Consider the following 12,756-nt stretch of genomic DNA (forward strand, 5'->3'; position numbering starts at 1 on the left):
TGCATAGGTAAGGCATGGGCGCCCGATAGTGCAAGGCTTGCACGAGTGAAGGCGACGGCGCCTGGTTGTGCGAAGGCGCACGAGTGAAGGCGCAAACTCCCGGTTGTGTGCAGTTGTACGGTTGGGTGGTTGTGCAGGGGTTCTTGGGCAGCTTGGGTGAGCGCCCACCTGTTGTACAAAGGTAAACGCAGAAGTTGTGTATGGTGGAAATGGTGAAGTGTTGGGATTTTGAATGGAGGTGTGACTCGTGCGGAGGCGCTCGTGTGTGGCGACTTGGTTACAATGAGGCACACCGAGATTGGGCAAAAAACATGATCGTGCGACGAGGTGAACGAAGGGTTGGTGAGTTGTGCGGCGAGCATGTGGAGGTGCTGACGAGCTGGGCAACTGAGTTTACCGAAGTTGAAAATTGGCTAAGTGTAAATTTGGGGTTTCCCAATATTTAACTTGTACTTTTAAAAGAAGATTATATATATATTGATTCGGGCAGACTCATATTGCAGGGAGTTGCCCCTCCCTTTATATTGTTGTGCATTTCTATTGTATACTCCTGTTTATGTGAATGTTATGGGCTTTCACTTGTGTAAAGGAACACATTAATAATACTTGGTTGTGAAACACAAACTAAGTAGGATAAGTGCAATGTTAGACGTAGTCTACAATCGTAAGTATTGGTGAAAAGAAAATGATTGGTAGTGCCGCACCTCGCTATAAGTGGTTGAAAGACTACCGCAAGTGTAGGGGCGTGATAAGTGGTATCAGAGCTCATGGTTGGAGCTGGTGAATTGAATCAAGGAGCTGATTCTACGAAGACCGAAGACTTGGCAAGAAGTTTAGGTTTTGTAGGTGACATGTGGAATATTAGTGTGATTCAGGTGAATGGTGAAACAAGTTTAGCAGAGGAGAAGCTTAGTGCTTGGGCCAAGCTGAATGACAAGGCATGGCAAGTTTGGAAGAATGTGAAGGGAGGCTCTTGCTTACCTTATACAGGTTGAAGCGGATGAAAGAAGAGAACCCCCAAATTCAAGATAAGCTTGAAGTCTTGGAAAGGAATGTTGAAGACGAAATTCTTCAACTTGGTTGGATGATGAAGCAAGATGAAGTTGCAGATTATCCTAACAAGGAAGAGGAAGCCGTGATGATTGAGGATGTTGCAGATATGACAACGATGGAGGATGAACTTGAGATTGATCAAGTTGGACCAGGATCATGCAGTTTGCAGACATGGGTGAATGAGGATACTCACATGGAGGAGCCTCATGATGATGATGAAGTAAGTACTGATACTTGTGTTTCACTTGAGCATTTGGTAGATGAACCGTATGCAGGGAAGAGCAAAACCAGTTTGCCGATGCTAGGGAGGATCTTACCATGGATGACTATGATGGGACCTTGTATGGAGAAGCAAGGATTGTTGACTGTTGCAGGACTTGTTGGGGTTGTTTGTGACCTTATGATAGATGGTACAAAGGCCCATGACAAGGGAGGAACATGATGATCATTACGGAAGAATGGGCCATGCTTTAGCCACATGGAGAATTGGCTAAGTGCCCGACATGACTCATGGACAGATTTAGGAGGGCACACACTTGAGTTGCTTGGGTGGAATTCTCATGGCCAAGACCAAGAGTAGTCTTGGTGGAAGTTTAGTGGGGGAGCTATGATGGAGGGGACTCGTGATGATGATGATATGGTTGGGTGACCGAGTTCACTAGACCGAAGATTACAGACTTGGATGAGGATGATTGATTGTTGTGATGGGTCTACTTGGTTGGACTACATGGGTAACTTAGTCATGGACATCAGGTTGGAGACATGGAGCATGGCAGTGTTATTCAGGGACATTATGCAGGAGCACTCATAGAGGTGTCACTTATGGGCATCCAATGAGGAGTGCCAACGCAAAGATGTTGTGCAGGTGGATTTTCTGGTGTGACATGGAGACTTATTATGAGCCAATGGAGAGGTTGTGCACTTATGTACAATAAGGCCATGGACTTAGATGGAGTTGTGAGCAGACTATGGAGCATTCCTACTACATGGAGAGCTAAGGCATCTTGTAGAGACCTTTGGGCTTGGACTTGTATGCTTGTTGATATGTTGGTTGGAGATGACTCATGGAGCTCATGATGACATGAGGTTGTGACTTTTGGGGACTTCATATATGGTGGAATTAGAGGATATAATGCATTGAGGAGTTGAGATCAGAGACTTTGATGCAGTATGGGATGCATACTTTCAAGTACATGTATGGGAATTGCTTGAAAGAGTGACTTGATGTGGAGGATCGATATGAGACACTTTGGAGTGATGGAGTTGCAATGATGATGATGCCTTGGTGGCAACACTTGGACATGGGTTGAGCCAAGACTTAACCACTTTGACACATGGGAGCTGATTGATCTAAGATCATGAGCAGCACATGGATAGATGAGACATGTGTATACTTGTTTCTATGGGAGACTTGAGGGATGGCACATTGTAGATATGATGGAGGTTGCTTCATGGACCTGGATGTGGCACATCGAGAGTCAGATTTTGATGAGATGGTCTCTTCATATTGAAGAGATGGATGTTTTGCAGATGGATGATGATTTTGGGGTAGACGTGTCTAATTTCATGCAGCACATTAGTAACAGACATCATGGACATCATGTTGCAGATGAGATGAGGACTACTTCATGGACCAGAGCATGGCTTACACTTATATGGAGATGGATTCTTGATCGAGTTGAAAATGTGATGGGTTGTTTAGAGAAACAACTGATGGTGGTATGAGGATGTGCATTCTCATTGTTTGAGCGTGACAATTGGACTGATCACCCGACTAGTTCAGACATGGGGGTCGACAGTGTACAGAGATATGTTAGCATTATGTTGGAGTATCATAGCAGCAGCTCACATGATGACGACACATGATGAGGTCGACACGATATGTTGCAGGAAGCATGTAGCTTGAGATTGAGGGACCAACCTTCCACAAGGGAGCAGCATTTGGAGATTGCAACAAGATGGTCGATGATCATGGATTGAGATGATTTCTGATGTATGACATACCAATGAGGTGTATACCTTAGTATGGTGATCTTGGTGACAGATGGTTGTCGGGACGACATATGATGGAGATGGCGGTTCTACAGATGATGCAGAGATGGTTGCAGTATGTGGAGGAGTTGACATCATGGGTGAGATAACTGTTGAAAATCTTGGTGGATGGCTACCAGGATGGTATGCTGTCGAGGATGACAATGACTTCAGGTGGAGGAGGATGTTATGACTTGCGGTTCTGCCTGAAATGCGACCGCGTTCGAACAAAGGACGAGCGGCTGAGTAATGCGAAGGACGAGCTCAGACTTAGCGTGCAATGGAGTCATGCGCACAAATGAAGGAGAGCGACATGTTTATAGGCATGGGGAGCATGGATGGATTACACCCACCGCCGATCTATACTTGCGATGTTAGAACGAAGGCCGACGGATGGTTAGAGGGCATTTGGCGATGGAGTATAGGGCGTGGGCAGGTCAGCTAGGTAGCCAAGACCTCACCCAACACACGATATAAGTTAACAAAGCATGGAGGTCATTTGGGACATCTCTCAGCACACTCAAGCAAAGAATAAATGTGAAGTACTAAGGTGTAACCACAGCAAAGGAAGGTGAGGCATAGTTCTATGCACCCAGCCTTGGGCGAGGCCGCACAGAGGTGAAAAGCACATGCTTAAAGACTTGGGTGAGAGCGCGGGTAAGGCATGCACATGTAACAGTCCAAAAAATAAATATCTAATTTAACATTAATTTAAATGAGAGTGGCACTTACCTAGCCCAATAAACATGTAATTAATTAACTAAATTCAAATTGAATGAATAGTGCTTACCTGTTTACCTGTGGTCGAAGTAGGCTTACCACAACAAGGTTTTGGGGACGACTCTCCACCCAACCGCAGGCTCAATTGTGCAACGTCTTGCTACAACTGGCCACCCCCAAGCCATCAATCAACGTACTACTGCCAGTGACTCCTAGGTCTTAGTATACCATTCTCCCAAGAGAATGAAAGACAAAATCTCGGAAAGAGGGAATGCAGGAATGCTTCTCATCTTCCTCACCATTTATTAAATAGAACAACATTGGAAGAGGAACCACATGCACATGCTCCATGTGTCTCATGCAACTTTCTTTTGATTTCTTTCTTTTTGATAGTTTCCTTTTCTTGTTTTATTTCCTTCTTTTTGATAGTTTCATTTTCTTGTTTTATTTCCTTCTTTTTGATAGTTTCCTTATTCTTATCTAGAGCTTTAGTATGGTTATTACTATATTTATTTATTTTCTTTGTATATATTTTTAATCTTATTTATTATTTAACATTTATGATTTATTATTTTTGTTCTTACTAAGTGATTTATTTATTTTATTTATAATTTATATTATTAATTATTATTTTTTTTTTTTTTATTATTTATTATTTTTATTATTTTTATTTATTATTAAGGGAAGGGATATTACATACTCTCCCACTTTAAGGAACTTCGTCCCGAAGTTAAGTTGAATTATTTATTATTTATTATTTTTATTATTTATTATTTATTATTTAATTTACTTCATGTTGCCAACACCCTCTGCTGAACTAGTATAACCAGCAGGCATCGAAATTCCCCAACACCCCGGGAAATCTCAAGGAATCCCTATCCTTTTTCCCACTTTCGGCACCAGGCTAAGCCTGACCCAGTCTGTATCCTTGTCCAAGGTTGGCCCCAAGGCTCGCGCCTGACTCAGACCTCATCTACCCCAAGGCAGGCATCCGATCCGGTACTCAATGACCCCGGGCATCTCTCAACGTTGGCCCACTCCCTCCACAACTACTAAGGCGCACAGCCCCAGGCATCGAAGTCCTTTACATCCCTTCCAGACTTTGGCATCCCAATCCAATACTAGGCACCTAGCCTAAAACATCAGGCACATGGCCTCCTCAAGTTGGTCTCATAGCTCTTCAAGAGCTATACACAAGAAAAAGGAACCACTGGCATATGTAGTGTTGATTGAGTTTTTCCCCAGCCCATATGGTGTTACTTATTCTCTCTCATGCGTATGGGCTCACATGAGATCATCGAATAAACCGGCCCTTTCGGCCCATTTGTGGAGTCCTGTGAATCATCACACCTCAAGATGCAACCAATGCATTAGCTATACCATCATAGTATCATAGAAAATAATCGACATGCCAAGTCTTACATGTCATCATGAGAACATTTATCATTGTTAATCGCAAAAATAATGAACTTAATGCCCATGCATGTCATAAATTTGTATGCAACTATCACATGCTTCACCTCATGAAATACCATCATAAGTTATAACATCAACATATTTGCATCAAAGATATATCATGACTTCACATAATAAATGAAACACATGTCAGTATACATCTTATCATAACATCATGATCTCTATGAATATCATACCCATTATGAGCATTCAACATCGTTATAATAGCAGATAAATAAAGAAGCATCACACATCATGAAACATCATTAATATGATAACCATCTCAATACTTATCAAATATAGAACAACAATGCACTTTAAGCATTATTATCATGAACTGATTTCATTTAATTATAAAAACAATGAATACTAACTATGAATTAAGATTATTCAACATCCCTCTAAGATCTATGCTATCTCATGAATATTATTATTGTCATGTTTTCATCAAGATACCAATTGCTTTCCAATATTCATTTTCACTTCTTTCAAATAGGAAGTTGACAATTCATTAAGTACATTGTGAGCCTCATCGGCTTTGAAATTTAATCTCTCATCATATTTTCTTCCTTCCTCAATATATTACTAGCCTTACAACATTCCTTAAATTATTAATATTGGATTTTACATCACTTTACACCTTTGCCTTACTGTCTCATTATATTCATCCTTAGTTAATCATTTGACATTCTCATCAATTACAAGTATTCTCAACTTCCAATTTAGACACTTTTAAATCTACCAATTTTGCTTCTACTTGCAAAGTTATCGAATTCCCATGATACAAATATTCATGCAATTATTACTTCTATAACCCAATGTTACCATAATTTCATTATTGCCTTTATTAAATTTTTTTGTGCATGCTATAGGGAGCATAAAAAAATGTCATCATTCCTTGGCTTCTTCTTAACATATGGAATTTCTTAATGACATGAATTGCGTATTATAACTTTTTGATCTAACCACTAGGATGCCTACAAACTCTAACAAAAGATATTGAAAGAATTGTTTACAACTTTTGACCAATACAAAAAAAAAGACGCAACCATAACTATCATTATACACAAATTGGACAAGAAAATAATCTTCACCAAGTCAAGAACTTGCATCCACTACAACTTAAACCACATTTCACCAATTTCATTATTAATGATTCTTATGAGATTTATGTATAACTTGATCTTTTTTTTTTTTTTTTTTACCATATCCATATAAAGTGTATTCAAATTCTGAAATAATACTTATTTGTAACCATATTGAATATCGTAATTTCACTACTAAAATATAATACCTTATGGAATTTGACAAAATATTATGATTAATAACAAAATGCATGATTGGATTTTAAAACAGATCATTCAAAAATCACTTAGTTTAGAAAATATGGCTACTATTAAATTCTCTAACATTAAATATATATATAATATAAACCATAATTAAAATATTATAATTTCTTATTAACTTATAATTCAAGTTCACCATATATATATATAAAGTTATATATTGAATAAATCAATGTTCTCAAAGGAGAATCAAAATAATAAGAGCCGTCAATAACTCATTCTTGTTTGTCATTTCTTAAAGAAGATTTTATTTATTTATTGTGCAAGTTTGTTAATGGAAAAGAATTCAAATTTATAGTGGGATAAAATGTAAGTATTTATATGCCACTTCTCCCAGTTATATTGGAATTGATTTTCAATTGTATCAAATTTACATAAGTTCTATGTTTAACATTGATATTACAGTCAATCCTAATATAATTTTATGATGATACTCATCCTTTCATTGTTGCCACTAACCAGCGTATGGTCGTTGTATAGTTTAAGGAATACCTTCATACTCATACTCCTATTTTTATACATTCTAATTCATTAGCGTCATTTTAAACACCTAATTTGGAATATGAACAGTGTGCACAAATTGTAGATTTGACATTATAGGTTGGTTTAAAAATTAATAAATCAAATTTGAAGGAATAAAAATGTAATCTAGCTCAGGCAGAATTTGAGTTTGCAAATTCCAACCAGTTAAAATTTAAGAGTTTGGATAATTTCCTATAATTGAAAACACCAAGTTTTCCTATATACTTTCTCCAGGGCAAAATCCTACTCATCATGAGCCAAAGCAAATAGTTTGATCGACTTCTTGAACAAGAGACAAAAAGAGTACAGCAAAGCTATCAGCAAGACGCAAAGGAACCCTGACAAGAAATAGAGCAAAGATGATAGCATTCCAGCACATGACAACTAAGCATTATTCAGTCTCTGTCCAACACTGTTTTTTTTTTTGAGAAGAAGAAGAAGAAGAAGAAGATCAAGACATTATGAATGCTACACCAAAAGTTGCAAGGCTTACATCAGAGATAGAGCTAACAGATTTTATATTCAGTCAAAATGAAATCGATGTGAGTATATGACCCAATGGAAAGCATAGAAATCCATGAAACTTCTATGGAGATTATTAAAGATAAATTAAAAGACCATGTAGAAGACATAAAAGGCTACATAAAGAGATAGAGGTGTTGAACATTAGGTTAAAAAAATTGACACTACCCTTGTCTCACTTAGCACATCCAAATCTACAAAAGGGATTGCACCTACTTCGGTAAAAGAAATCCTGGAGCAAGTTTATTTTTCCACTGCTTCAAACAATTTTTTTTTTGAGATATTCTCCTATACATTTAAGATGAAGGGAATTCACTTTTCCTTTAAACAATTTAGCCTAGAAGATTCATGCCTATGGAAATGCTTTCTAGAAACACCTATCTAAATTCAAAACTTTTAAAGACAAAGAAATGACAAAAATTTTGGACTTACCAGTATCCTAAGATGACATTGCCTGAAGTTGAACTGCCTCATATTGTAAAGGTTAAGGAATGGTCATATTATATGTGTCGGAAAAAAAAAATTACAGTTCCTTTAGATTCTTAAATGATGTAAGGGGCCCGTAAAATTATTAGTTTATATCACCAGATCAACAAGACATGACCAAATAAGTTTTTCGAGTGAACCAAACAGTCAAGGTGAGGAGGGATTTCATCGCGAAGCATGCTATGGCTTGGATCAAGAATCTCCAACTGCTTGCAATTTCCAATCTTGGGTGATATTTCTCCAAGCAGATTGTTTCCAGAAATATTCAAGACCTTCAGGGCAGTCAACTTTCCAATACCAGATGGTATGTAGCCTGACATATTCTTGAGAATAAGAGAGCATACCCTGGATAGATACTAGCTATGCAGTCTGCACCTCCCCAATCACGATAGAATCTGAGGCCATCCACCCGATTAGATTATTCAATGGATACACAAAACTTTTCTTAATCTCACTGAGATCTTGTCATTATTGGTTCAGCCCATTAAGCTGAACGACTAAGGCTACAAAAAGAACAATTCTCAATGGAAAGAAATTGGCTCTAAAAGGCCTTCATGTTTATTTGAAAACACCACTGTTCTTAGCACTACAAAATGTCCCATGTTGAAAGTAGTAAAGAAGCCATTTCCAGCAGAGCAAAGGTGTGGTAATATAATGGATCTGAATATATGTGATCGATCTTAAGGAGATTTGGAACTGCACAGTACAGAAAACAAAGCATAATTGCAAGTGCCAAGGCTAAGAAATTTCACTGGAGACCTTACTTTAGAAATGGAGATTTTATCAAACAAGCTATCAGACAATGAGATCTGGGAAATTCAAAGAAATTATGTGGCAAAATTGCTAATTATGAACCTGGTATTCCTTCTCGTATCTTTTATATCAAAAACTTTTTGTGGATGTAAAAGACACAGACCTACCAGCTTTATATATTCAGTTAAAAAGTCCTGGAAAGAAGTTACTCTTCCGAGTGGTTAAGGCGTGTGCCTGCTAAACCCGGCGAGAGTTCGAATCTCTCAGGCGATGCATCAGAATTTTGTTACCTTTCCTGATACATAAACAGCAACGCTATCTCTGCAGTTAACAATCGGTTTCAGATTCAAGGAAAAGCCAATGGTTATTCAGTACGGTCACGCGGTTAAGGAGAATGACAAGTCTACAGATTAGAAAAAAAAATGATCACGCAGGCTCAACATATGGAATATATAAATCATGTAAAATCATATGGCTAGATCTGCAAATTAAGGATGTGATCAACATAGCCTCGGAATTATACAGAAAACTAGTGGAGGAAAGATATTTGTGGATGTGTCAATCTGCAAATTGAAGGATTTATTTAATGCATTCTCAAACTGCAGGATGGACACGCTGAGAAGATCAAAACAGCCAAAAAAAATCTTGTTTTAGATATTTATTTCCTAATGAATGTCTTGACTAGCTCAACCATGCAGATGAAAAGATGTCACGATTCTTGACAAAGATACAATACAAAGATATCAAATTCAGATTTAAGGGAGTACTGGAACCTGGTAGATATACCTTGCCATTATGATTAGAATAGAAGATCACTGATTTAGCATGACCCATCAGTCCCAAGGATGGACTTACATTCATTTAGTGCCCAGGTTTTAATTGCTTATTAAATGTGTTTTTCCATTTTAGAGGTATCTCTGAGAATTTATAATGAAATGGATGACGACAAATGCTTCAAAGCATCCTAATCCATTACCAGACTTAAAAACACATGCATGATAAAACTCAAAGTTTCAGAAAAATGGTTTATGTCAATTGAACTTCATTCTGCTTCTACAACATTTATCTTACCATAAACTTCACTCAGCTTTCAATGATTGATAGATTCAAATTTCTGGACGGTGCAAATAGAAAAGCAGACCTCGAAAGTCTTATTCAGCAAGAGACACACATGCGCCAACACTCCATGGCCTACCAGAAGAAACCTCAAAATGACAGCACATAACATTGCAACGAAGGCCCTAAGGGTTACTGCGGAAATTAAAAGGGCAGTCTAATGTATTTTCTGATTTCAAACTTGAAATATCAAATATAAAGATCTTTCCCATGGACAAAGCTTTAACGTTTCAAACCTTCAACTTGCAGCCTCTAAGGCTACGGCCCTTTGAAAGAATACAATCTCATATTACATTTATTCCACTCCTTGTGGTCAACTATTAAAAATTGTGGATCGATATTGTACTCAATTCACAACTGCAATTCTTCAGTGACTTTGATCACAACGACAGCTAGCAAATAATAGCGAATAAATTGAACAACAAACGATGGCTTGTGGGCTGCTCACAACAGTGACGGGATGCAGCTTCTGGTGGAGGCTCTCTCCGAATGAGCAATGGTGGTTGACACCAGCTGTGGCTGCTCCTTAATATTTTGTCGGCTTCTTTAAAACCGATGGTTTTCAAATCCTCAACAAACTTTATTTAGGTCGTCTGCAGACTAAACGACCTCAGCTAAGGGGAATGGAATCTTCAATTCCTAACCTTAATTAAACACACCCAAAATGTGATCTACTACTCAATTACTTGCTTCATTCCATTGCTCAAAGCTTATATTATTATAAATACGAGAAACAACTTAAAACAATAGCTATGCTGATCTTGAGCCCTACACACATTGTGACTGACACAAAACTCACAGCTAAATTTATCTTTCTAAAAATATCTCGAAATAATAACTAACTACACTAAAAACTTCAGTTAGCTTATCTTAACTCATGGATGAGTGCATGCATGCGGTAGTAATGATCTCCGTCACATATTGAATAACGCCATACAATCTAAATGGTGTTGGAGTAATGGTCTCCATCATATATTCATTAACGCCATACAGTTTGAATGCCTCACCTCCTCTGCCTCACCACAGGTGTTGGAAGCCAAGATAAATTTCATAATGAATATAAGATTTCCTATTTCATTTATGAAATCACATAAGCTATGTGGGTGTAAGCCTGAGTATAAATTTTTCTCCCTCATATAAAATCAATGTTTACTTACAAACAATCGCGTGTACTATCCATTTCTTCATTAATTTTTATCTTAAATGTTTTTTTTTTTTACAGATTCTGAAAACCCATAAGAGTCGAAGTCGCGGAGAAAGGTAAAAGGAGTTGAACAACCCAAAAGAATCCCAAAAAATAAATTTTTTCAAAGATGCCCATAGGCCCTAAGGGTTGAGCCAAGGCTCTGATACCATATGTAACAGTCCAAAAAATAAATATCTAATTTAACATTAATTTAAATGAGAGTGGCACTTACCTAGCCCAATAAACATGTAATTAATTAACTAAATTAAAATTGAATGAATAGTGCTTACCTGTTTACCTGTGGTTGAAGTAGGCTTACCGCAACAAGGTTTTGGGGACGACTCTCCACCCAACTGTAGGCTCAATTGTGCAACGTCTTGCTACAACTGGCCACCCCCAAGCCATCAATCAACGTACTACTGCCAGTGACTCCTAGGTCTTAGTATACCATTCTCCCAAGAGAATGAAAGACAGAATCTCGGAAAGAGGGAATGCAGGAATGCTTCTCATCTTCCTCACCATCTATTAAATAGAACAACATTGGAAGAGGAACCACATGCACACGCTCCATGTGTCTCATGCAACTTTCTTTTTATTTCCTTCTTTTTGATAGTTTCCTTATTCTTATCTAGAGCTTTAGTATGGTTATTACTATATTTATTTATTTTCCTTGTATATATTTTTAATCTTATTTATTATTTAACATTTATGATTTATTATGTTTATTATTATTAAGTGATTTATTTATTATTATTTATAATTTATATTATTAATTATTATTTTTGTATTATTTATTATTTATTATTTTTATTATTTTTATTTATTATTAAGGGGAGGGATATTATATACCAGGATGGTATGTTGTCGAGGACGACAACGACTTTAGGCGGAGGAGGATGTTAAGACCTGCGGTTCTGCCTGAAGTGCGATCGTGTTCGAACAAAGGACGAGCGATTGAGTAATGCGAAGGACGAGTTCAGACTTAGCGTGCAATGGAGTCATGCACACAAATGAAGGAGAGCGACATGTTTATAAGTGTGGGGAGCATGGATGGATTACACCCACGGCCGACCTATACTTGCGATGTTAGAACGAAGGCCGACGGATGGTTAGAGGGCATTTGGCGATGGAGTATAGGGCGTGGGCAGGTCGGCTAGGTAGCCAAGACCTCACCCAAAACACGATATAAGTTAACAAAGCGTGGAGGTGATTTGGAACATCGCTCAACACACTCAAGCAAAGAAGAAGTGCGAAGTACTAAGGTGTAGCCGCAGCAAAGGAAGGTGAGGCGCAGTTCTATGCACCCAGCCTTGGGCGAGGCCACACGGAGGTGAAAAGCACAGGCTTAAAGACTTGGGTGAGAGCGCGGGTAAGGCATGTAAAGGTAAGGCATGGGCGCCCGATAGTGCAAGGCATGCACGGGTGAAGGCGAGGGCGCCCGGTTGTGCAAAGGTGCACGGGTGAAGGTGTGAATGCCCAGTTGTGTGCGGTTGTGTGGTTGGGTGGTTGTGCATGGGTTCTTGGGCAGCTCGGGTGAGCACCCACCTCTCGTGCAAAGGTAAATGC

At 38.3% G+C, this 12,756-nt stretch overlaps 1 pseudogene; it reads right to left on the reverse strand.

Moving 5' to 3' along the window:
* LOC149182240 (uncharacterized) overlaps positions 1-12,756 on the reverse strand; it is a 30,409-nt pseudogene that overhangs the window by 15,958 nt on the left and 1,695 nt on the right.

This window comes from Pinus tabuliformis, chromosome 3_2 (assembly GCF_031772625.1).
Source record: "Pinus tabuliformis cultivar Carrire ecotype Pingquan chromosome 3_2, CPIR1, whole genome shotgun sequence".
NCBI classification, from domain to species: domain Eukaryota; kingdom Viridiplantae; phylum Streptophyta; class Pinopsida; order Pinales; family Pinaceae; genus Pinus; species Pinus tabuliformis.